The sequence below is a fragment of the Dromiciops gliroides genome, chromosome 1 (assembly GCF_019393635.1).
Source record: "Dromiciops gliroides isolate mDroGli1 chromosome 1, mDroGli1.pri, whole genome shotgun sequence".
In the NCBI taxonomy this organism is placed as follows: domain Eukaryota; kingdom Metazoa; phylum Chordata; class Mammalia; order Microbiotheria; family Microbiotheriidae; genus Dromiciops; species Dromiciops gliroides.
The window spans coordinates 28,940,308-28,968,215 of NC_057861.1; the positions used below are offsets into that span (position 1 = coordinate 28,940,308).

General features: G+C 43.0%; 1 protein-coding gene across 1 annotated transcript in view; it reads right to left on the bottom strand.

The window, feature by feature from the left end:
- CUX2 (cut like homeobox 2) overlaps positions 1-27,908 on the bottom strand; it is a 387,207-nt gene that overhangs the window by 252,925 nt on the left and 106,374 nt on the right.

Genomic DNA, 27,908 nt, shown 5'->3' on the forward strand with positions numbered 1-27,908 from the left:
CTTAGTTTCCTCACCTGGAAAATGAGAGGAGGTTGACTTAATGACTTCCAAAGTTCCTTCTAGCCCTAACTCTATGATTCTCTGATTTTAAGATTCATACTAGGTGTTGATATATCTGCTGGGGTTAAAGTTTCTGTTTGACTTTGACACTACTGATGTGGGGGACTGTCAAACAGAAACTGGGGCCACCAAGCCATATATAAGGATCCTTGTGGACTGCTGAGTGACTTAGAAAATCACATTTTAACATTATCTATATTCTATTGTATGTCTATTTTAAATATATATATGTACATATATATATATATTTTTTTCCAATCACATTTTTATCAGCCTGAAGAGGTGCGTTTGGCACCCACACCAATGAAAATCAAAGGTGTGGCCAAAAAATAATGATAATTTTTTGCTGTTGTTCCAGACCTATGATTTCTTTGATAGGGGGGATTCCCAGGATGGAAATTCCTTCCTCTGATAGAGATTAGCAACTCATAACCTGAGTGCCAGGCTTTGTAATGTTTTCTGTGTCATGGATCCTCTTGGCAGATAGGTGCAGCCCATGGATCCCTTCTCATATTCTTATTTTTAAATGATGGAAGGAAGCTCTAAGTTCTAGTTTGAGGTTAGTACAAATAAAGGTGTTGCTGTTTTCTGGACCTCCATATGTCTCTCTGTGGATTTCTTGGGAGCCTGTGGACCCAAGGTTAAAAATCTCTGTTTTAGAAAGTTGTTGCAGGGTGCTAAGAAGTTAAGGAAATTGCCTAGGGTCACCAAGGCAATACGGGTGAAGTCGGCACTTGAACCCAGGTCTTTCTAAACTAGAGGACCTCTACCCTTTAGCTACTAAGCCACACTGTGCAACAACAACAATAACGTTGACCACCCAAGCAACAACAATAATCAGTAGCAGTAACAAGATAATAAGTAACAACATAAAAACGAAAGCAGCTTTTTACATAGGACTTCCTTGCCTTTTCTACACTTGACCTCACATTTTGGGCTTTAAAAGAGGCTTGTTGTTTTCAGTTCTGAGGCACTGCTTTGATACAAAATGAGGGGAGCTTTCCTCCTCTCCTCCCCCACAAAAATGTAATGAAAAAAGTCAGAGGGAAGCAAGTTCTTCCCAGCAGCACTAAGATTAGAGCAAAATTTTAGGGGTACAAAGTAGAAAGGGGGATTGAAAGGGAGTGAAGGCATAGGGGTGTGGGTCAAGGAAGAGGGATGCGTATAACCTCCCCTTCAGGCTCCTTAGTAATAGGTCCCTTCGAGCAAAAGAATCGAAAGACCCCAGGTTTGAGATCTCTCAGCACTCCAGAGAGGAGAATGAGGCCATATGTTGGGTAGAAAAACATTCCATGTGGAGAAAATGAGATAAAACCAGATTAAGCCTAAGCACATCTTCAACCCAACACAGCCTGAGAGAGGGAAACTCCTCTAGCCTTTTGGGGTCTTTGCCCCATAACTGGGTGATTGGTGTTGATAGCTTTGGATTGGGTCCAGAAAAAAATCAGCTCCACCAATTGCTTTTCACTCCAACTGGGGAGATACTCAAACTTTACTCAGTCCATGTATCATCACAGGCAAAGAAGGTCAGATAGATAGATGATAAATAGATAGATGATTAATAGATAGATAGATATGGACTCATGGATGTGGATGGATAGATGGATAGATGGATGGATGAATAAAAAGATAGACAGACAGACAGATGATAGATAGATAGATATGGACACATGGATGGATGGATAAGTGGATGGATGAATGGACAGATAGACAGACAGATAAACAGATGGATGGATGAATAGGTGGATGGATGAATGGATAGAAAGGTAGAAAGATAAATATACATACACATATGTGTACATGTATATATGTATGTGTGTATACATGTATATATGCATACAAATAACCCTTAGAAAAAGGGGATCTAGATAAATATAAATCATCAGGAATCTGGAAAAGTTTGGGGGTGATGATAATGGGCAAAGAGGGAGAGTTGGCCTATGGGATAAGATTTTTTCACCAACAAAGGTTGAGTGATCATTTTGGGGGATGTAATTCTGATGATTCTTGGTCTTATAAGGACACAGTTAAAAGGATTCTGCTGTCTTTTGCAACTTGGAAAGCCTGATTCCAGGGATAATCAAAAAAGCATCTTCTCCTCAACTGGGGAAAATGGTGGCACCAAAAAGTAGCAATTCATTTATTCATTCATCCAAGACAACAAGGGTTTTTTAAGTGCCAACTATGTGCCAGGTACCGAACTAGGTGCTGTGATCCATATATGTACTTTTTCATTCAACAAACATTATAAAATCACACAATCTCAGAGTTAGAAGGAACCTCTAGGGTCCATCTAGTCTAGTCCATCCCTCAACAGCATATTTGACAGGTAGTTGTCCAGTTTTTACTTTAAAGACATCTAAAAAGGGAGAGCTGGGCAGTTAGGTGACACAGTGGAGAGAGTGCTGGGCTTAGAGTCAGGGAATACTCATCTTCATAAGTTCAAATCCAGCCTCAGACAGTTACTATCTGTGTGACCCTGGGCAAGTCACTTTACCCTGTTTGCCTCAGTTTACTCATTTGAAAAATGAGCTGGAGAAGGAAAGGGCAAACCACTCCAGTATCTTTGCCAAGAAAACTCCAAATGGGGTTAACAAATATCATACATGACTGAAAAAAATGACTGAACAGCAACAACAACAAAGCAAATGAACTCAATAACACATTTTTTAATAATAAAACTAAAAACACAATCTCTTTGGGGAAAAAAATCTGTATTTGACAAGAACTGCTTGGAAAATGGAAAAGCCTTTTGGAAAAATGGGTTTAGAACAGTACTTTATACCATATACTATGATAATACTCAATTTAAATATAAACAGTCACTTCATTTGAACAGATAGAGGAAAATGGATGAAGACACCTTTTACAACTATGACTAGGGGGAGAATTCTAACCAAACAAGGAGCAGAAGAGGTAGCAAAAGATAAGAATGGATAATTTAGGGGGGATCATGAAAAGTTGGATATGATTGAAAAATGACCAAACAACAACAACAACAACAACAACAGAAGGAAACATTGATACCTCCCAAGGCAGCTCATTCCACTTTGGGAGAGCTCTAATTTTAGTAAATTTTTCCTTATACAAAGTCTATCTCTTTACAATTTCTATCCATTGCTTATAGTTCTGCTGGGTTGGGCCAAGTAGAACAAGAAGAATGAGGAGAAGGGGGAGGAGGAAGAGGAAGAGGAAGAAAAAAGAAGAAGAGGAAGAGAAAGAAGAAGGAAGAAGAGGAAGAGGAAGAAGGATGAAGAAGAAGGAAGAAGAGGAAGAAGAAGGAAGAGGAAGAGGAGAAGAAGGAGGAGGAGGAAGAAGGAGAAAGAAAAAGGAGGAGAAGGAGGAGGAGGAGGAGAAGAAGAAGAAGGAAGGAGAAGAAGAAGAAGAAGAAGAAGAGGAAGAGGAAGAAGGAGGAGGAAGGAGAAGAAGAAGAAGAAGAAGAAGAAGAAGAAGAGGAAGAGGAAGAAGGAGGAGGAAGGAGAAAGAGAAGGAGAAGGAGAAGAAAGAAGAAGAGGAAGAAGAAGAAGAAGGAAGAAGAAAAGAGAAGGAGGGGAGAGAAAGGGCCAGAGAGAGCACAGAGGGGCCTGGCCCCATGGAGGGGCCTGTTTCTTCTTGATGGGAAGTCATGGATGTCATTAGGCTGAGGGGAGGAGGACAGATTGTACTTAGTGCGTTTGCTCCCAGTTCATCTCCAGAGTAGGGTCTGCACCTAGACTCAGAGGTTTGGAAGGACAGATCATGGAGAGCCTTGAATGTCAAGCTTTTGTCCTCGAAAGCAAAAGGCTTCATCCTAAGTATTCCAAGAAGGAGGTGGACAGCTCCTTAGCCCATTCAGGCCCATCAATAAAGAGAGGGCGGCCCAAGCCGGGTTTCAGGAAGAAGAAGTGGGCTCCGCCACAGAAAAGAGGTATTGTCTCTTTAAGTGAATCCGGCACTGTATCATCCTTTCTCTTCCTATTTTCGGTTTTATTAGCAAAGCAGCACAATGTTTATACTAGTGGGTATTACATTTGCCAGAACAATTACAGTATGACAAATGGCACATCAATGTAATCCATCAACTCAGCCAAGACAGGAATCCTTTACCCGGGACTGCCATTAATTCCCAGCTCCAATCTCTGGGGTCCCATGCCTTCGTATCCATGACAACGTGGAAGACGCCTGGTGAGAATGCCACCTCTCCATGAAAGATGGGTACCTCATTGGCGCACTGGAATTTAACCTCTGACATCCGTGTATTAGTCTACTCGGCACAAGAAATTATAGGTTTGGGGCTATAAATATATGCAAGGCACTTGGAGCATAGGACCTACTCTCCTTCAGCAAGGTTCTGCTTGGGCATTAAAGCTCTTCCCAATCTAGGACCAGTCTATCTTTTCTCAGACTTATTGCATATCGCTCCCCTTTAGAGACTCAATGGTCCCTCCAAACAAGGCTCCCTACCATTACTCAACCTCAGTACTCCATCTCCCACCTCCTGGCCTTTGCATTAGCTGTATACCATGCCTGCAATGCACTCCTTCCTTCCCTCCCTCTCTTAGGACCCTCAACTACATTCTAGGCTCAGCTCATGTGTCTCCTCCTACAAGGAAATCTTTCCCGATCCCCTTAGTTGTAAGTACTGGCTCCTTCCTCCCCAAATGATTAAGGAAATACTGATAAGAAGGGAGATACTGATCAGGGAAGCTTGGGAACCTGCCTCACACAGTGGAATGACTGACAAATTGCGAATGAAAAGGCCTGGGTGCAAATGCATTCTCTGCTACATGGGATGTTAAGATCACCAATCAAGAGCTGGAAGAGACCTCAGAGGTCATCTAGTCTAACCCTTTCATTTAACAAATGAGGAGGGGGCAGCTAGGTGGCTCAGTGGGTAGAGCACCGGCTCTGGATTCAGCAGTGCCTGAGTTCAAATCCGGCCTCAGACACTTGACACTAGCTGTGTGACCCTGGGCAAGTCACTTAATCTTCATTGCCCCAACAAAAAACGAATGAGGAAACTGAGGCTCAGGGAAGTTCAATGACGTATCTAAGGTCACATGGGGAAGTAAATGGCAGGGTTGGGATTCAGACTCAGGTCTTGAGTCTGACATCATTCTTATCCTTGAGCTTCTCACTTAGGTGAATGAACTGTGGCAAATCACTCATTCCCTGGGGGCCTTAGTTTCTCATTTGTAAAATGAGAAGGTTGGTTCCTTCCAATTCTAAAACCTATGATCCCGTCTGTTTACATGTTCTAATGTCTCCCCCTTCCCAGAGAATATAAACTCCTTGAGGACTGGGATGGCTGCTTTTTTTTTTAAATCTGGGTATCCCCAATGACTGGCCCCACAGTCAATTCATAATAAATGCTTTCTGGATTTAATTCTTTCAGGGGAAGCATAAGTCAGTCAGTCCCCCAAACATTTGACAAGTCTGGCTTGGTTCTTGGGTGCTGAGCTTGGAAACCTGGAACCCACAGGACCAAGAATATCGCCAATTGGGGTGGCCATCTTGACTCAACTTGAAATGAATAAGGGTTTCAGTTGAAGAATGACAGAATTTAGAATTGGAAGGGTCATTGGCAGCCACAGGGTCTAATGCCTTGGTGGGGAGAGGGAGAGTTGGGGCAGATCTGATTTCACTGGCATAGAGAACTTTTAGGGAGGAAATTTCTCTGCTGATACAAATCTATGCCTTCTTTGAGACTGATAGTCTTGGCAAGTGGCCATGGCATCGATTGGTTCAGTGACCTGCCGTGGGCCACAGAGCCAGGATTCTATGTCAGGGATTGGACTTGAACCCAGATCTGCCTGACTCTGAGATGAGTTCCCTGCTTCTCCTTTTTGTTATTTAGTCGTTTCACTTCTGTCTGACCCTCTGTGACTCTAGTTGGGGTTTTGTTGGCAGAGATATTGTAGTCGTTTGCCATTTCCTTCTCCAGCTCATTTTACATATGAGGAAACTGAGGCAAAGAGGGTGAAGTGACTTGCCCAGGGTCACCCAGCAAGTGTAGGAGGCAAGATTTGAACTCAAGTCTTCCTGACTTTAGGCCTGGCTCTCTATCCACCATTCCAGCTAGCTGCCCCATGGCACTACCTAGTTGACTCTATTTACCTGCTATCTGAAAGGAATTTCCACCATGACACACACCTGAGAAGTGGTCATTACTTAAAGAATGCCAACAAGTGGTTCAGGGGAAGGCAAGGATGCTCATTTGATTCTTTCTAGGTGAGTGAGGGTGAGAGGGCCAGCATTAATAGGGACAGAGAATTCCATCCAAAAGATTCTGGGAAAGCAAAAAGAGATCTGCACAGCCCTGATTGCCCAGAAAATCAGGGCAGCAGCAGAACTGGGCTCAGAGAGGTCGGGTGGCATTACCACCAGCATTCTGCCTTGCACTAAAAGAAATGATGTCCCAAGGAAACAGCCTCCGTGCCTCCCCCTTTTCTCCCTTGTAAAACCAGGTCCTCCAGCATGTTTAAATGCCACCAGTTACAAATTCCTTCCAAGATGGCCAGATTCATCACAGAGAAATTCAACCAGGCACACTGCTCCATTTCTGCTGTCTGGAAATTACTAGCCAGGAGCCGCTTTATAAAATATGAAATGCCCACTGTCCGTTCCTGCCATCGAGTTGTGCATATGCCATTGTTAACAAACGGACCCAATAATTGCTCCTCACAAAAGAGGAGGAGGAGAAGAAGGAAGAGGAGGAGGAGGAGGAGGAGGAGAAGGGAGGAAAGGAGAGAGAGAAAAGAAAGAAAAGACAGAGAGAGAAAGGAAAGAGAATGGAGGATAGGGAGGAGAGAAAGGGAGAGAGAGAGGAGAGAGGGAGAGAGAAGATACACATAGAGAGAAAGAAAAGACAAAGGAGAAAGAGAAAGGAAAGAGGAGAGAGGAGAGACAGAGAGACAGACAAGAGAGAGGAGAGAGGGAAGACAGAGAAAGAGAGAAAGGAAAGAGAGAAAAAAGAGAGAGAGGAGAAAGAGAGAAAAGAGAGAGGAGAGAGATAGACAGACAAGAGAGAGGAGAGAAGGAAAGAGAGAAAGAAGAGAGGGGAGAGAGAGAAGACACACATAGAGAGAAAGGAAAGACAAAGGAGAGAGAAAAAGGAGAGAGAAAGGAGAGAGAGAAAGGAGAGGGGAGAGAGAAGACAGAGAAAGAGAGAAAGGAAAGAGAGAAAAAGGAGAGAGAGGAGAAAGAGAGAAAAGAGAGAGGAGAGAGAGAAGAGAGAATCAAATCAAAGGCTTCTAATGGATACAATCTCTAAAGTGTAACAACACAAGAAGATTTTTTTTTCTTCCCCTTCTGACAAATCAATCTGGCCCTGGTCCAGGGATACAAGCAGACAGACTTAGCTGCCTCACCTGTTTTATTAAGCCATTACCAGAATCATTTTATTCCCATTTATAATGTTCAATACATGGTCTGAAGACTTTTCTAATATAGTAATTAGGTGGAACACTAGGTAGACGGATTAAATTGGGACAGTCTGTTATACAGTGGCTCCAGACTTCCTGATACCTGCTTATATCTTTCAAAGACACAGATGAGCACAATGGGTTTTCTTTTGTTTTGTCTTGCTTCCCCCTGCCCCCTTTTTTGCCTGTACATGGCACAGGGAGAATTACTTTGGAGAATTTCTTCCCATTTGGAAATCTAATGGAGGTTTATTCACCCACAGCTGAAGTGTCCAGTAAAACAATTTCAGGTTTGCTTGCTTCCAGTGGGGCCTTCTTTGAGAAGATCTTACCTTGGTTCCCTCCCTCAGTATCCCCCAAGAGAGAAGAAGAGAAAGGCTCTAGAAAAACAGAATGAGGAAGCAGGTGATGGAGGCTCTACTCTGAGCTGAGAACAAAAATAAAAGGCTTGCGTCAGTGTTTCACCCAAGGGGATGGGAGACTCCATAGTCTGGGGATCAAAGGATGCTGTGATCACAGGCCCATAGATGGCCATTGTGAAGGGACCTGTGAGTGTCATTTAATAGACATGGAAACTTAAACCTGAAAGGGACCATGATGTGGGGTCTGGATGGCCTGAGGCCTGGACCCTGGGACCATCAGGCACTTTTCAAGTATGAACTCAAGGCCATGTGTCATTCCAAATGCCTGGATTTGGTTTCTCTGTCCCCTTTTTAGAGATAGGAAGACTGAACTACAGAAATGTGAATCCTATGATCAAGATGACACAGGAAGGACCTTTAGAACACAGAAAATCAGATCTCGGAGGCATCTTAACTGGGAAGGTCCTTAGAACAAAGGAAGTCAGAGTTGGGAGAGACCTTGGAAACCAGAACTTTGGAGCTGGACAGAATTTCAAAGGTGTTTTTAACTTGGGGCCTGTGAACTTTAAAAATAAATCTTTTGAAAATGACATCTCGGGCAGCTAGATGGCGCAGTGGATAGAACACCGGCCCTGGATTCAGGAGTACCTGAGTTCAAATCCGGCCTCAGACACTTAACACTTACTAGCTGTGTGACCCTGGGCAAGTCACTTAACCCCAATTGCCCTGCAAAAAAAAAAAAAAAAAAGAAAAGAAAAGAAAAAAAAAAAGAAAATGACATCTCAAAATAATGGTTTCCTTTGGAATACCTTTATATTTTATTTCACACAGTTAGAAACATTATTCCGAGAAGTCCATGGGCTTTCCCAAAGGGGTCCTTGATGTAAATGAGGCTAACAACTCTTACTTTAAAACAAAGAACTTCAGGGCCAAGAGTCAAACTTGAACGTCGGAGCTAAAAAAGACCTCTAAGACAAAGAAAGTCAGAACTTGGAGGGACCTTAGAACACTGAATGTTAGAGGGAGGAGGGGTCTTGGAACATGGAATGTTGCTATTGAAAATGGCCTTATCTCTACATGTAACTTGAAAATAATAAAATACTTTTATAATTAAAAAAAGGAAAGAAAATGGCCTTAGAATAGTGTCAGAGCTAGAACATTCCAAAAAGACCATCCAATAACAGGGTTCTTGAGCATTTTTGTGTTAATGGATGCTCTTGGCAAGACCCCTTTTCAGAACTGTGCTTTTAAATGCATAATAAAAATCATAGACTTACAAAGGAAACCAATTGTACAGTTCCCCAAATATCTTCTTAAAAAAGTTCCCACAGCCCAGGTGAAGGGCCCCTCCTCTAATTCATCTCTCATTTTATGGGGAGGGAGCCTAGTGAATGGCCTCGGTTGAGGTCATACAAGCCACTCCTCTGCCAGCTTTGACATTGTGTCTAGTTTCAAAGTTCTGTGCTCTAAGGTCCCTCCCAGATCTGACTTTCTTTGTTCTAAGGACCCTCCCGGTTATGACTTTTGATGCTTCTCTGTCTCTCCAACTGGAAACCAAGTCTCTAACTCCTTTGAACCAAGAGGGGTCATCCAATCCAAGGCTCCATGATGACTTCTGCTCCGATTAAAGCAATGAAGGATACCAACCAGGTAAGTCATTCGCTCAGATGGATTCCTGTTCTCTGAGCCTCCGACCACCAACAGCCCACGCCAGAGACGTTTAAATTTAATGTCTGCTCTCTACAGCTTCAAGTGTAAATGGAAAACATCAACTACATAAAACCTATTAATATAAAAAAAAGAAAGAACCTTCCCGGCCAAGGAACATAAAGTCAGCTGCACAAAACACGAAGGAGGCAGGCACCTCTGGCTGGCTGCAATATTGGGCTCGAGCAGCCAGAGTAAACAAGAAAATAAAAATCGCTGTGCGCATACATATTTCTGTATCAAGGAGGGATTTCCGCTCTGACAGGCCATATTGCATCTTGAAAAAAAAAAAAAAAAGAGAGAACCCTTCACTGTCTACTCAATCTACTGTATTGATGAAAAAGTGAGAATTGCCTTCTGGCCAAATGTCCACTGTCAACAGCTTCTACTTACACAGAAGCTCCGGAGGAAGCTTTGTAAAAGAAATTGCATAGGTAATACATCACCACCTCACCCCTTCAAGACAAGCTCAAGCTCTTCTCGGAGAGCTGAGAAATGGGGCTCCGTGTTCACGGGGATCACGGGCTTAGAACTGGAAGGGATCACCGGGGGGTCAAGCCCATTCCACCTCAATTTACAGATGAGGAAACTGAGGCACTAAGAGGTTATGTGACCTGACCAGGATCATGAAGCTACAAAGCATCTGATGTGAGACTTGAATCCAGGTCTTCCTGATGCCAAGTCCAGTGCCCTTTTGTCTGCATCATATGGCCATATTGTAACTTTTTTTTTCATATTGTAACTTCTATCTGTGGCTCTGAGTCTTTTTGGGGGGGGAAGGCAACTGGGGCTAAGTGACTTTCCCAAGGTCATATGGCTAGTAAGTGTCTGATGCAGGACTTAAACATAGGTCTTCCTGACTCCAGGCCTGGCACACTGTGCCACATAACTGCCTCTCAAGGAAGCTCAAATCCCCTGGGTCACTCAGCCAAAAGAAGGCCACCTTTCCCATTTGCAGGAATCTGTACATCAACTAACTGCCAATTTCTCAGGTGTGCCCTTCCCCCCCCCCCCCATCCTTCAGCACGAATCATGAATCTCCAATAGTCCCTGAACCTTGGCTATATGAAGTCTAGGCTCTCATCTCCTTCCCATTAATGCCTTAGACAAAAACCTTAAAAAACCCACCAGACTTTGCCAGTTTGGGTGCTCCCTTCCATCAGGTGCCACAGAGGGACTTGACCTGTTTCCATCCTCTCTGACTCTTCTTCAGATTGTATTTCCTCTCAGTAAAGCTAGTGGACTTCACGCCTTCTCTACGGCCTAAAATGCCTTCTCTTGTTATGTGGTCTTGGGGTTCTCTGCCCTTCCTTGTACTGTACCTTATAATCCCAAACCTCACTCAAACTACATGAAAGCAGGGGTTAAACTTGGGGAGACCAGATGAGGACTTGCTTCTGGTTACAGAGCGGGGTCTCATGTACACATCTCTTATGGACAGGGAGCTGGGCCCACACTTGAGCAGGAGGAACGTTAACTATCTTGAGGGCAGACCCTGTTTGGCTCTTGTCTGTCTCCCCAGATCGAACCACACTACCTGACACGTAGGCTGCTTGTTTGGGATACAAATGCACCTGGCTTTTCAATTAGGGCCTCATTTTTCAATTCATCTTGACCCGTCCCCCCACATATGCACACCCATTTTGCACAGACTTCTACCTAAGTGCGCGTGTGCGCGCGCACACACACACACACACACACACAGAGTCACACATACAGAGACATCCACAAACACCTCCTGCCCCATCACCATCACCACCAGAGAAAAGGGCAGTTGAGGTCACAGGAAGCCACTGATTAAGCAAAGATAGACTCAGGGTATATGCTCAGTCCCCCAGCTCATCCACCTGCTTCTTTCTCCCAATGAGAAGCCAATGGTAGTCTGGGTAAATCATCTTTAAGGGAGCCCTAACTATTTATAGGTAAGATATTAAAATGTTATAGCCGCTGCCCGAATTAGATTATATTTCAAATGCCAATGCACTGATGTGGAATGAACTCCAGGCAATGCAGGAAATTGGGCTCTGATGCTAAGTATAATGAGTTCTTGACCTCTTCTTGCGATTCCCAATCCTAAATCCACTGACGCTGTTGTTTCTCAGATTCCTAGCTGCTTGTGGATTTCAGTGGCATCAAGAAATCACCCCTGCAGGAGACCCCTAGGGAGACTGGGTGGCTTCAGGGCAGAAGGTGGGGACCAGTGGAGGTCTTGCTATGGAGTCAGTAAAAGAGGCCTTGATGGACACTATCTCAAGATGAGGAGATGGGGCTAGAATCAAATAGGAGCAATAGAATAGGCCGGCACAGGTTTGCCATTGGGAAATTGCCAAGTTCTTTGAATGACTCCAACTTCCCCATGAAACCAAAGCCCATCTTATTAATGCTAACAATCTTCTAAGGATGTGGAGAATTGGTAGGTCGTGGAACTTTGATGTTGTTATTGAGTTGTTTTTCAGTCATGTCTGACTGTGACCCCATTTGGGGTTTCGTGGCAGAGAAGCTGGAGTAGTTTGCCATTTCCTCCTCCAGCTCATTTTACAGATGAGGAAATTGAGGCAAACAAGGTTCAGTGACTTGTCCAGGGTCACACAGCTAAGGAGTGTCTGAGGATGGATTTTTTTTTTTTGCAGGGCAATGAGGATTAAGTGACTTGCCCAGGGTCACACAGCTAGTAAATGTTAAGTGTCTGAGGCCGAATTTGAACTCATGTCCTCCTGAATCCAGGGCTGGTGCTTTATTCACTGCACCACCTAGCTGCCTCAGGAATGTAAGTCTTTCTGACTTCAGGCCAGCTGCTCTATTCACTATGCCACCGGGCTGCTCAAGGGTCATGGAATACCAATTTCCAAAGAAAAGAAATTGAATGTTACTCAAACAGTAATATAAAGATCTAAAGAAGGGATGGAAAGAGACTGAAACCTATTGCATCCAAAGGGTTATACAGGGGGAGTCATATACAGGATGTCATTGGGAAGATGAAGGAAGGCACTGGATCTGTGATTTCACTGGTCTAGGGAACTCCTAATGAAGAAATGCCCCATATTGATGCCAATCAGTGCTTCTTCTAAAACATTTAGTTTTTGAGAGTTTCCTAGCACTAACTAGAGGTAAAGGTGACTTGTCCCAGGTATCACAGTCAGTCAGAAGCAGACTCGAACCCAGCCTCTCAATAGACCACACTATCTTCCCTCTCTTTGTGTGGATGTTTCCAGTGCAATTTAGAGACAGATGTGCAGACAAATGAGATGGGCTGGTCTCCTCAGCATTCGTTCAATAACAGGAGATTCAGTGCAGGATTTCCTAACATTTTCTGTGTCATAGACTCCTTTGTCAGTGTGGTGAAAACGACAGACCTCCTCTCAAAATTATGTTCTTGAATGTATAAAATAAAATGCATAGGATTACAAAGGAAAACAATTATATTAAAATAATTACCAAATTAAAAAAAAAAGTTCATAGTCCCTGGATTGAGATCCTCTGATTTAGAGGAAATTGGATGCATTGCCCCCTCACCCAGTGGATTGACAAGAAGACATGGAGGAGGAGGAAGAGAACAAGCATTTATTAGGCACCTACTATGTCCCAGGCACTAGGCTAAGCACTCATTTAATTGTTACAACAACTCTGCAAGGGAGGTGGTATTATCTCCATTTTACAGTTGAGGAAACTGAGGCAGAGGTTAAATGACTTGCCCAGGTCTTCCTGACTCCAGGCCCAGGAGTCTATCCACTCTGCACTTTACTGGGCAGGCACTACACAGAATGGACAAGCATGGATGGATTTGATCAGTACAGCTGGTGGGGAATAACCTATTATCAGGATGATAGAGCTAGTTAATCTTGAGTACTTTGGCAATTTGGATCTTTTCAGCTCAATCACCAACTTCTCTCACATCCTAGATTGAACCCAGAACCACTGACAAATCCATTGTCCGTAAAGGGTCCTCTCAATGGGCAAAAGACCCTTTTTTTGGAAAGCCTTTCAAGGATAATGACATTCTAGGATTCTGAGCTGGAGGGGGGTGACGGAGAGAGGAGAGTGGGGGATGCCATCTCATCTGCATAGCTCTATTCCCTCTCCCAATTCTTTCCTGCTCCTCCTTCCCCCTCCCCAATCTCCACCTTGCTTTGCAAACTCCCTGGCTTCCCAGTGCTGGATCAGAACAGTGACGCCTTGTCAAACAGTCTTTTGATAAATGCAAATCTCTCTTAATTTGAATTTAATTATCAATGAAGTGAGCGGCTCCCAGATCATTTCCACCCATCAGGAACTGGCAGATACATCTGTGCATGGTAGCAGAATTGGCATCAGCTGATCCTCACACCAAGCCTCTCACGTCTGGCCTTGCAGCCTTGCCGGGCTCTGGCTTTTTGGGGAGGGAGAAGGAAGCAGTGATGGCAACACACAGCACATCAGCTGCTGGGCTAGGATGAGCCTTGAGGACACACCAGAGCATAGTAATCAAGACATCTGGAGGGAGCCAACTGGCTTTTTATATTCTAGATTAGAAAAGGGGCCTAATAAAGAGAGGGTGAGCCCTAAAGTCAGGCAGGGAGACCCGGGTTCAAATCCTGCCTCTCATTGTGTGACCCTGGATAAGTCAATTGACCTCTCAACATCCCAGGCAAGTTACAGATGAGTAATAATCTGCACAGGTAGAAGGAGTTTTTCCAGTGGGAGTTCCCCATACCATATCACAGGGCCATTCTCTACTCTAATGGGAAGATTATTTTCTAGATTCACAAAGAGGCCATATAGCATAATGGATATAATATTAAACTTGGATTCTATAGGAGTAATTTTGAAATCTCACCCTTGATGCTTACTATGCAAACTTGGGCAAGCTCCTTAACCGTTGTATAAAGAGTATCTTACATGCATATATATCTTGGTCCCCAGGCTTTTTCCACTATGTTGTATCATTAGCATTGTCCCCCTGGTGGCTGGGTCTACATAAAGGTAGAAATGAAAGGGACGTCACAGGTCAAAGGCCCCCAAATGGAGTCCAATAAAGGTTAAGAGAGCAGGGAGAAGAGCCAGGATTTGAACTCAGGTCCCATGACTCCCAAGTTCAGCACCCAAAGTTCAGTGCTCTTTTCACTACAACATAGCGTCTTCTGGTCAGAGCCGATCAAAAGGCCCATGTAACGCCATGTATGAGATGGGAGTCAGTCACCTTCAGGGATGGGAGTCATCCTGCAAGGTACAGAAGAGTGTCTCTATCCAAATGCATTGTGTTTTTCTTGGAATCAGTGAAAAGAGTGGAGTTAAAGGGACCAGTGCAGGACAGGGGCAGGGGGACAGAGAATAGTAGGGATATGGGGAGAGAATGGAGGATGCAAATTTGGACTGGAAAATAAAACCTCAGAAGTAAAGACTATAGAATTATTTGGCACAAATCTCTTTTGGAAAGGACAAGTGTGATTCCCAGTCTTGACTCCCTGAGCCTGCAGGATGTCTCCAATGATCTCAGGAAGTAGCAGGAGATTCTCAAAGAAGGAAGTTAATTTTAAACCAGGTTTGTTTGGAGCAGCTAGATGAGCATGTCCACAGCACTTTTAGGGCATGGGTAGTGTCAGTAAATTAACTAAACAGCAATGTGCTGCACAAGGGAGAGTGGGGGACGTCAAGTTTGGAGCCAATCTGGGTTTGATACTGGCTCAGTGATTGGGCCATGTGACCCTGAGTCAGTCATCTTCCTTTCTCTGTTGTTCAGTTTCCTCATCTGTAGAATGGGGTTAAGACTCCTTGTAGATAGTTCCTACCTCACAAGGCTTTTGTAAACCTTAAAGCAAGGGCAGCTAGATGGCACCATAGTGCATAGAGCATTGGGTCTGGAGTAGAGAAGACTCATCTTCCTGAGTTCAAATCTGGCCTCAGACACTTAATAACTGTGTGACTCTGGGCAAGTCACTTAACCCTGTTTGCCTCAGTTTCCTCATCTGTAAAATGAGCTGGGGGGGGGCGGGAGCTAGGTGGCGCAGTGGATAAAGTACCAGCCCTGGATTCAGGAGGACTTGAGTTCAAATCCGGCCTCAGACACTTGACACTAGCTGTGTGACTTTGTGCAAGTCACTTAATCCTCATTGCCCTGCCCCCCCCCCAAAATGAGCTGGAGAAGTAAAGGGCAAATCACTCCAGTATCTTTGCCAAGAAAACCCCAAATGAGGATAACAAGTATCAGATGTGATTGAAAAAAAATGATATACAACAACAACAAAGCAAATGAACTCAAGAGTTGACCCAGTATTCGATAAAACTAAAAAGACAAACTCTTTGGGGGAAGAAATATATATATTTGACAATAACTGCTTGGAAAATTAAAAAGCAGTTTGGAAAATTGGGTTTCAATCAGTACCTTATATCATATACCACAATAATACTCAATTGAAATATTAACAGTCATTTCATTTAAAACATAGAAGAAAATGGATGGAGATAACTTTTACAACTATGATGGGGGGAGAGTTTTAACCAAACAAAGTGCAGAAGAGATCACATAAGATAAGACAGTTTTGGCTAGATGAAACCGAAAAGTTTTTTGCACAAACAAAATCAATGCAGCTAGGATAAAAAAGAAAAGCAGTCAAGTGGGGGGGGGGGATCTTTGCATCAATTATCTTTGGTAAGAGTCTGGTATCCACCAGACATAGAAGAATCAACACAAAAATATAAGACTTAAAGTGATTCCCAATGGATAAGTAGTTATAGAATATTAGCAGGGGCAGCTAGGTGGCACAGTGGATAAAGCACTAGCCCTGGGTTTAGGAGGACCTGAGTTCAAATCCAGCCTCAAACACTTGACACTTCCTAGGTGTGTGACCCTGGGCAAATCACTTAATCCTCATTGCCCCTCAAAAAAAAGGGTATTAGCTAGCTAGCATTTATATAGCATGTATTATGTGCCAGACACTGTTGTCTGTCTGTCTGCCTCTCTTCTCACCTTCCCTCCCCCTCTCTGTATATACACACGTACATATATGTGTGCACATGTGTACATACATACACGTACACATATATGGTATTAACAAATAAGAGTTCTCAAAAGAATTGTGAACTATTAACAATCATATGAAAGATTGCTCCAAATAACTAATAACAAGAGGAATACAAATCAAAATAACTAAGGTTTTGCTTCACACCCAGGAGACTGGCAAAGATGAGCAAAGATGGAAACAGTTGATATTGTAGCTGGAAGGGTTATAGAAAGATAGGCACAGGTTGATGGACCTGCAAATTGGTGCAACAATTCCAGAAGCAAACTGCAATTATGCTAAGACCAAAATGCCCATTCTTGTTGACTAAGCTTCCACCATTAGGCATATACACCAAGAAGGTTAAAGACAGAAAGAAACATCCCAAGTAAAACCAAATATTCGTGGCAGCACGTTTTTTGGTGGTAGCAGAGAACTAGAAACAAAGCAGTCACCTGTTGACTGGAGGATGGCTAAACAAACCATGGTATATTAAAGCAATGAAATATCTTTATTGAGTTGTTAGAAAGGACAAGTATGAAAAATTTAGAGAAGAATGGGAAGACATATGAATTTAGGCAGAGTGAAGTGAGTAGAACCAAGGAAACAACATCTATAAAGCCTACAACATTATAAATGGAAACACCGCCACCGACAACAAAAACCCTGAACCTAAACGGTATGTAATTAGAATGAACAAATATGGCCCTGGAGAAAAATTGAGAAAATACACTAACCTTCCTTTGTTGCAGAAGTGGAATATTGTATGTAGTGTGGAATACTGTATATCTTGTCAAGATGCAAATGATGTGATGCTCCTTTTTAAATAATTGAAGGAAATGCTTAATTTCAGTTAGAGGTTAGTAGAGGGAAAAAGATAAATTTTTTCCCATCCAAGTTCATGGAGCCAACTGAAATCTATCCATGGACTTCTTGGAGGCTTGGGGACCTTGGGTTAAGAACCCCTGAGACCAAGCCAGGAGGCTTCAGGGATGTAGGATTTAGGCTATTCTGATCATGTGGAATTGTGGGAAGAATTGTAGAGTCAGAGGTCAGAGTTAAAATCCTAACTATGATGCTTCCTACCTATATGACCTTGGGCAAATCATTCTTAATCTCCTTGAGCCTCAGTTTCCTATTCTGAAAAATGAAGGGGTTTCCTGGGCCAGATGGCCTCTGAGGACCTTCCTAGCTCTCAATCTGTGACCCTAAGAACATAGTTCAAGTCCCTCCCCCAAAGTATTTCTTTGGACCCAACTTTGTGGCTGCCATATTTCCAATGCATTGTCACTCTTTCTCCTTCCAACCACCCCAGGCAATGATGACTTTCTTGGTGGGGGTAGAAGAGGCTTCAAATATGCAGGGGACTATCCCCTAAAAGAGGGCTTACACTTGTTCTGTTTCATACTGATGGGCAAAACTACAAACACTGATGCAAGAACAATTTAAGTTGGATATCATGAAAAATCTATCCCAACGTAATGCCATCATTAAGGGACCTGCCCCCAAAGAGAATCAGATGCCTTAGGAGAGAGTGGGTTGCACTTCACTGGAGGTCTTCAACAAAGCATGGATGACCATTTGTCAGGAATATTATAGTGAAGATTCCATTTCAGGTATGAATTGGTCATCAATGTTGCTTCCAGTTCTTAAGATTCCAGGAGACCCCACTGCCTAGAATTTAGTTTTTCCTTGTCCTGTGCCTAGAGAGTGGAGGGGGAGACTGGAGTTCCTGAAAAAAAAAAACAAACCCTAAGCCAACTCTGCCTGGAGTTTCTCTTCTCTCTCATCCTGTCCTCCTAAAACAATGACACAAAACTTGACCAGCCTCACCTGGCCCTAGGCCTCTCAGAGAGTCAGCTATGATGTAGAGGAAAGATTGGAATTGCTAGACCTGGGTTCAGATCCAGCCTTTCTTACTTGTGAGAGGTCTGAGTGACCTTAGCAAGTCTGTTTCCTTACTTGTTGTCAAGTGAGGGGGGAGGGAGAGTGGACTAGATGACCCCTCAGGGCCCTTCCATACTAAATCTATGATCCTCTGATGTCTCTTCCTAAGTCATTCCTCCTGCCTGTTTACCTCTGTCCCACCCCAAACCAAGGAACACTCACTCATCTTTCTAGTGAGTGGTGCCAAAAGTTGGGAACTGTCCTGGCATACAGAAGCAGCTTCTGAATCCCAAAGCAACAAGACAACACCTCACACCAGAGCAGACAGGGATGGGTTTCTTTTTACAGAAGACATGTGAGGCCTGGAAAAGAGAAGACGTGGTGGAGGGAGACTGGCTTTGGTCTATTTAACTCTAGAGAGTAGAACCTGGGGCAACGGGTAGAAGTTATAGACAGGCACATTTGGGCTTGTTCACATACTAACAATTAGAGTTGTCCCAGAGGGGGAAAAGGTTTATCTTGGGAGACAGACTCCACTGGAAGGCTTCAAAAGACAGGGCTGGATGACCACCTGTCCACTTTCTAGGCTCCATTGTGTGTCACCTTCTGCATGATTCCCCCACTTACTGTTGCCTCCTCTCCCTACCCCTCTACCTCATATAAAATCCACACTCATTTTGTCAAGACTTACTTATGCACATGTCTCCCTGCACTGGTGGCACAGTGGATAGAGCACTGGCTCTGGATTCAGGAGGTCCTGAGTTCAAATCCAGCCTCAGACACTTGGCACTTACTAACTGTGTGACCCCGGGCAAGTCACTTAACCCCAATTGCCCCACCAAAAAAAAAGAAAAAGAAAAAAAGAGAAAGGATTGACTATATGCTCCCTCAGGGCAGGGACTTCCTCACTTTTATCCTTGCATCCCCATCACTTAGCACAGTACCAGGCGCCAAGGGGAGAAGGGGCCCTTAGGAAAGGCTCTTTGCTCAGCAGAAGGGATCATTTTTTGGGGGTGGATTAAACCTGAAGGGTACCACTGAATCCCTGCCAATGGAGATTTTTGTGAGTCCAACCTCCTGCATTTAGTCCTGTGGCCAATGGAGAAGTGGCTGAGGGTTAAAAGTCAACCAGGAGTCAGCAGGGCCTAGCAAGCCCCCATGCTCTGGGTCTGCCAGAGCTGTAGCCCTGTTCAAGGACAAGAACAAACAGCCATGCAAAAAAAAAAGTCAGAAGGGGAAGCAATGCCCTTCTTTTTTTTTTTTTTTTTTTTTTTTAGTGAGGCAATTGGGGTTAAGTGACTTGCCCAGGATCACACAGCTAGTAAGTGTTAAGTGTCTGAGGCTGGATTTGAACTCAGGTCCTCCTGAATCCAGGGCCAGTGCTCTATCCACTGTGCCACCTAGCCGCCCCAGCAATGCCCTTCTAAAGAGCAAAGAAGCATTTCCTGCCCATTATATTAAAGAATAAGCTATGTTTTTAGGAAGTAATGACAATTGTAAATATTCATGCCAATGCTGAACATTCTTATTCTTGTGTTGCAGCCTAATTACTGATACATGTGTATGTGTGTGTGTGTGTGTGTGTGTGTGTGTGTGTGTGTGTGTGTGTGTGTGTGTGTAAGCAAGAGACTATCTCCTCCCCCCTCAAGTTCATTGCCTGCAGCCGACTTGTGCTTTATATCAAATATCAGCTACGACAAGTAACTTTTTCAACAGCTTTTGTAATCTCAGGCTGTTATTTATTGCTCATTGAAATTGGCAGTTCCTCAGTGGATTTTTCCTGACTTGTTTCTTTTCAGGAGATTCCAGACCAGGGGGCTAGTCTGCGAGACGCCAGCAGAACAGTCTTCTTTCAACAACATTAATTATCTGTAACTTTCCATAACAACAACAACAAAAAAATCTTGACCTTACTGCTTGCCAATATTTAAGAAGCTTGGAGAGAGGCCTTTTTTTTTTTAATCTGTGCATCTCCTAGAACAGTCTCATTTGATCAATGGGTTCTCCCCCCCTTCCCCCAAGGCCCCCTTCTTCATCTTTACATTGGGAACTTTATGGACTGATTAATTCTTCCTATCTCCATAAACGTCTGTGTATACACTGGAGTGTTGACTTGATTTTCTTCTATAAAAATATCTTCACGAGAAATTAAAACAGCTTAGCACATCTTTGCTCTGCCAGAGACTTGTAAAAGATCTTATTCTTTAATAATGAAGGGGGAGGAAAAAATGGGAGGGAGAGGGGGAAATGGAAGGCGAGTTGAAAAGATTTCTTTATTTTAAATTAAAGTTAAGGATTAAAGGCATCGGGCTTTCAAGAGTTATTGTGAAAGGCTTTTTAGCAGTCCCAAGTGGATCGTCCATAATCTTCTTTTAAATGGCTATATTTAGACTATGGAACACTTCAGACCTCCGAACCAAAGACCTCCAGCTAGTTTGAGTGAGGGATAGAGGATGGTGTTTTAGTGTTAGCTCTGAAAACAAGATATAACTTTTTGAGAGCTTTTGGGGTTCTTTTTTCGGGGAAGGGGAGTTGGGTTCTTTTGGTAGATAACACACGTTTTACATAATAATGGATGCCAATGATTTGCCCTGAAAGCTACCAATCTGCTCTGAGAGTCTGTGGATGGTGGGAGGCCAGGGCAAATGCCTACCCTTTAGGAAAAGAGGACCTAATTTCATTCATTCATTATCTCTTTCATGAGCTCATTCAACAGACATTTATTCAATGCTTACTTTGTGCCAGTCACTCTACTCGGGAAAGAAAGACAAAAAAGAAATAACCTAGATCTAAGTTTGGGAAGGACAACAGAGGAAGAAACTGAGGACCACGGAGGTTTAAGTGACTCGCCCCAAGGTCACATTGGCTGTGTCAGAGGTGTGATTTGAACCCAGGTCTTTTGACTCCAGAATCAATAGGCTTTCTTTCCACTGTGGCACAAATAGGTGGAACCAGAGAGAGCAATATAAACACAAATGATTAATTACAAAATATATTCGAAGACATTTCCGGGGGTTGCGGGAAAGGGCACTGGCCACTGGTGAGATAACAATTATAATTTGGTTGTTGTTCAGTCATGTCTGACTCTTCATGACCCCATAGACCATATAGCACCCCAGGCCTTTCTATCCTCTTCTATCTCCTGAAGTGGAGATAATTATATTTATTTATAGAGCACTTTAAGGTTTGCAAAAGCACTTTATAAATACTGTCCCCACAACAACCCTGAGAAAACAGAGGCATACAGAGGTTAAGTGACTTACTCAAGGTCACACAATTAGTAAGTGTCTAAGATAACACTTGAATTCAGGTCTTCTGACTCCAGGTCTAGGGTTCTAACTGGATGGAGTGCCAGGCCTGGAGTCAGGAAGACCTGAGTTCAAATCCAGCCTCAGATGCTTAGTAGCTGGGTGACCCTGGACAAGTCATTTAACCCTGTTCACCTCAGTTCCTCATCTGTAAAATGAGCTGGAGAAGGAAATGGCGAACCACTCCAGGATCTCTGCTGAGAAAACTCCAAATGAGATCATGAAGAGTTGGACATGACTGAAAAACAATTGTTCCTTGTGTAAGAGGGGGGGTAGTTGAGCCGAGCCTTTGGAACCTAGGAATTCTATAAGAGGGAGGTGACAAGGGTATACATTCCAAGCTTGTGGTGGGGGAGGTACAAAGACAAGGAGATGCCGGGTAACAGAATATCATATACAGGGAGCAGCAAGTAGTTTGGTTAGAATTTCAAGTGCATGAAGGGAAGGAATGGAAAGGTGAGAGGCTTGAAATGGACGAAGAGAAATTTTCTACTTTATCCTTGGGAGCCACTGAAGCTTCTATTCCCCCCCCCCCCAGCCCCCAATGCCCCACCTCAAAGCAGCAAATCCACTCCCAGAGATTCGTGTCCTACGAATCCATCTATTTATTGTCACCTCAACTGGGGCGCTTTCTTCACTCATCCAAATTATCCTAAATCCTTCCTTTTCTGAACAGACCAATTAGCGTACCAGGTAAAACACAGGGCTGGTTACAGGAAATATGGTTGATATTTTATTCTCAGCCTCCCAGTTTAAGCTCCATAATCATGTCTAATGAATAAAAAATTTGACTGAGCTCATTGCTATTGTAGATGATGAATGCCGACCGATTTATGGTAGTTATTCATACGAGGTCTATGTTACATGGAAATCAATATTGCAAAGAACAATTGGCTAAAAATGTAAAATACCAAGTTTGTTCTTTAATAATATTAACAAGATTGGCTTCTGGGATGTGTAAATAAGAGAAACAATGCATGTCCGAATGCCCAGACTGAGATAAAAGGTTTGCACGTAGAAATCTGGGAGCATGACCCCCTAGAGGTCACCTGGCCCCATCCTTTCATTTTCTATGGAAGGAAACCGAAGCTCAGAGGGGATGGGGACCCCTCCCATGGCACAAAGGCAAGGGCAAGTACAAAGATCTGAACTCAGGGCTTTTGACTCCATGCCCAGGATCCTTTATACTCCACCAGAATGTCTCCCTGTGCAGTAATAAGGTGGAACATATATTCCAGCACAAAGAAATAAAATGTATAATATATAATATATAAAGAAATAAAAGACATATATACACCACTCTACCAGCTTGGAGAATGAGACCGGGTATGTACAGTGTTTAAAGCATTCAATAATCATCATTTAGATTATTCTTATGTTATGTTTGTGATTTCTTTTCTTTTTTCTTTCTGTTCTGTTTTTTGGTCTGAATCTGTGGCTTCACCAGTGAAGAGAAGTCTGGGTGTGGAAACTCCCTTCCCCAAGGCAGATTGGCAACTCTGTAATTCGTCTCGGAGAGGTTGAATGACTTGCCCAGAGTCTTGTAGCTAATATCTGTCTGAGACAGGCCTTGAACCCACATGTGGCTGACCCCAAGGTTGGCTCTAGAGCTATTGCATCGCACTGGCTTTCTTTCTGTACGTCAGTATCATTCTATAAATTATATACTCAGATATACAAGGGCCCAGAAAAAAAAAAATGGGAAAAGTCAGAATGCACACAGAGGAAATGACATTATTCCCTTGTCTACTCTCTACTCTCCTGAATTTTGAGTTGGCCTAAAAAACAAAAACAACAACCCTACAAACAAACCAGAAGGTAAAAGCCTTTGGTCACACACACACACACACACACACACACACACACCCCAGGAATGATAAAAGTGCACAAAAAATAGTAACTCTTTATCTTCTAGGAGATGGTATAGTGGGTAGAAAACTGGTTACAGAATTAGGAAGACCTGGGTTGAAGTTCAGCCTCGGACAATCTGGCTAGAGAAACCTGGGGCAAGTCACTTTAACCTCTGCTTGCCTCAGTTTCCTCATCTCTAAAATGGGATTAATAATAGCATCTACCTCCCCAAGGTTGTTGTGAGGATAAAATAAGACACTATCTGTAAAGCAGTTTTAAAACCTTACCATGTTAGATAGGGTGTCCCAGAAGTGTTAGTGTGGTTGTAAGCTAATAGTACCTTATTATAAATGCCAGTTATTATCAATCATCCGAGGCCATCTCCAGGTGTCCTGATCTATATTTTGCCACTGGACCCAGATGGCTCCAGAGGAGAGAGTGAGGCTGGTGACTTTGCACAGCCCTCCCTCCCTTAAATCCAATTCATGTACAAGTCATGACATCACCTCCCAATGTCATGGTCCTCTTTGAGAACAAAGGGCAACAACAAAAACAGCAGCTATTATTAATAAATAATAATTATTATTATGCTCTCCCTGAGCCTTCTCTTCTCTGAAATCTACGTATGTATGCGTATATGCATGTAAATACACATATAAATACACACATACATACATATATCTCAAGATCAGAGGCTCTCAGAGTTGGAAGAGACCTTGGACACTATTTAACCTGAACAGGAATCCTCTCTATGATACACAAAACAGTGTAGTGTGGTGAAAAGAACATCTGGCTCTGGAGTCTGGCTTCAGATCCTGTCTCTTTTTTTCAGCTTAGAATATGAACTCCAGAGGCAGCTAGGTGGCACAGTGGATAGAGCACCGGCTCTGGAGTCAAGAGGACCTGAGTTCAAATCTGGCCTCAGACACTTGACACTAGCTGTGTGACTCTGGGCAAGTTACTTAACCCCAATTGCCCCCCCACACACACACACATGCACGCACACACACAGAATATGAACTCCAGGTCCTTCTCCATCTTGGTTGCCCATTCCTTGAGTTTTGTGTGGTCTCATGTAAGGCTTTGCATGTTTGCTGAATCAAACTGAGTCTTTAGAGAGGAATTGTTTTTTCTACTGGGCTTTCCCAAAGTGGCCTGGGCTGCCACTCAAGGAGATGGGTTTCCCCATCACCAGAGGACTTTAGGCAAAGGATGGATGAACAGTAGTCAGGGGTCTTCCTGAGGTGATTCCTGATTGGCTCCTCAGATCAGAAGATCACAGATCGAGCATCTAACCCTCTCACTTTGTGAAGGATGAAAATCAGTAACCGAGAGGTTACGATCATAGTGAGTGAACGTCTGAGGCAGGATTCAAAGCCAGGTCTTGCTCTCTTCGTGAGATTCCGTGGTCATCTTTCTTTCCTTTACTCACCACTCCTGGCCATCCCCATGGTCTATTCTCTGACCCAGATTCATGCTCCGTCCCCTGCCTGTGACTCTCACCCCTGATTGGTGACCTTTCCCCCTTGATTGCCTGATCTTGGCCACCATTCACTTATACATGTGGCCTTTCCCTGTTAGAATATAAGCTTCTTGAAAGCAGGGGTTGTCTTGCTTGCTTGTCTTTGCATCTCCGGTGCTTAGCATAGTGTCCGGTACACAGTAAATGCTTAATATTTATTTTTTCTTTCATTATTAAGTGCTTACTATGTGCTGGTCACTGGGAGAGACAATGTTACATAGCTCTTACCTCACAGGGTTGTTGTGAGAAGCAAATGAGGCATCATATGTAAAGTACTTTGCAAACCTTAGGATGCTATAGAAATGCTATTACTATTATTATTATTATTATATGATTTGCCCCTCCCCCATCATCTTTTAAAAAAAACACAATGTCACATTGATACAGTTCTTGAAAACATTCAAAGTACTTTGCTCTGAATGATACTGAGGCAAATGTCATTGATCCTTGTTTGACAAAGGAGGAAAACGAGGCTAAGAGATGAGGCCTGCCCAGGATCACTCAGTCTGGGGGGACTAGAGCTAGAATTGGGAACCCAGAAGCCCTGAATCCAGGCCCAACACTCTTTTCGCCATGATACAAGGCCTAGCTTGCATCGACTTGGCTTGTGATTGTTTCAGGGGGCTCCACAGGGCCTCCAGATTCCTAGAACACACACACACACACACACACACACACACACACACACACACACGCGCAAATGCACACAGATTCTGGCCAGCTGGACTATTGGACTGGAGAGAATAAGCTCAACCAGCCAGTTCCAATGATTTTTTGACTGAATCGACCAGCTGTTTGAGTGAATGACCCAGTCAATTCAATGAAAACATTCAACCTGGTGTTAGATGTAGCATAGCAGAAGTTGCCTGATAGATAGACAGACAGATAGACATAGATACATACCTATACATGTGTATATATACACACATATATGTATGTTGCATATGAATGTGTACATATACACACCTATATACAACTTACATATATATGTATGTGTGTGCATATATATGTGCACACACACATATATATATATACATGCTTATACATATATATTCTTCTTCAGCGCATTTTACAGATCAGGAAATTGAGGCAAACAGGGTTAAATGATTTGCCCAGAGTCACACAGCTAGTGTCTGGAACAGGATTTGAACTCAGGTCTTCTTGACTCTAGGCCTGGCCCTCTAATCTACTCTGGCGCCACCCAGCTGCATAATAGCTGTGTGACAAGTGCTTATTAGATTTGGATTAGTCTCACCCCTTCTATTCAAAGGAATCCTTTAAATTGTATTAATTGAGATTTCTTTTTATAAAACAAATATTCTCCCTTACCTTTATTTTTATGTAAATCTGAATTTTTACTTATTGGGTTTTATTTAGAAGGGGGATGGCAGTACCAGCTTGCACCTCAAAATGGACATGGACCTCTGACAAATTAAATGGCCTTACTCACCAAGACCTCCCTTTTGTTTTTAGAGTTGATCTTTCCCTACCCACCTCTGCCTTTCCCTGTGTGACCCAGGGAAAGTCACTTAACCTCTCTGAGTCTCGGTTTCTTGCTCTGTAAAAAGAATGGATTGGATTAGATGAATTGCAAGGTGGAACTCAACAGCTATCTACTGGATTTGGGATGAGGAAAACCCAGTTCTGTTCCTACTTTAGATACTTACTTGAGACTCTTTCTTCATTAGTAAAATGGGGGTAATAATAGCACCTAGGAGGATTAAGTGAGATAAGATATGTAAAAAGCTTTGTAAACCTTCAAGTCCTAGACAAATGTAAGCTGTTATTATGATTGTTATTTGAATATAAGCTTCCTGAGGGCAGGGACTGTCTTTCTTTTTGCTTGTATTTATATCTTCAGAGCTTAGCACAATGCCCAATATATTTTGTTGTTGTTTGGCACTCTATCCACTGTGCCACCTAGTTGCCCCTTTTAATAAATATTTTTTGACTTGGTATTGTTATTATTATCATTAGAATGTAAGCTTCCTGAGGACAGCTTCCTGACTGTCCTTTTTGCTTGTATTTGCTTGGCTTGGCAAAGTGCAAACACATCATCAGTACTTAATAAGTACTTGTTGAGGGGGAAGCTAGGTGGCGCAGTGGATAAAGCACCAGCCCTGGATTCAGGAGGACCTGAGTTCAAATCCAACCTCAGACACTTAACATTCACTAGCTGTGTGACCCTGGGTAAGTCACTTAACCCTCATTGCCCTCAAAAATAAGTAAGTAAGTAAGTAAATAAATAAATAAATAAATAAATGCTTGTTGACTTACTGTCATATTACTATTGTTGTTACTGTTAGATCCCTTTTGGTTCAAATTCTAAATCTAAGAACTTAGGTCCCTCCCAGCTCTAAATCTATGACCCTACCTTCTAAAAGGGTCTCGATTTCCTTGGAATTAAAATGTGGGGGTTGGGTTGGATGACTCCCAAGATCCATGAGGAATCTAGTCACTATCTCATCTCCAGGCATATCAAAACTCATCCTGGGCAACTGAACATTTTACAACATTCTCCTGACTTCCCTTTGTGTCTCATTTTAGTATCTACACATCACTCCCAGGAAGTACTTCCTGACAGCTAACCTAGGACCCTCTCACAGGAGTTTAATTAATGCTGAGCCTGATAGAGTGATTTTGAATCAAACGAGAGATACAATCTCACATTCCCACATCATTAAAAAAAAAAAAGAAACCAATTAGTAGAACCTCAGGATGCCCCAAACCTGTCTATTCTTTAACCCCTCCCTCAAGAAAAATTTTTAAAAAGATTCTGAACAGAATTCTATCACTTGGTTCTCACCATTTCTCGCCATTTTGCAGTCTGCCCT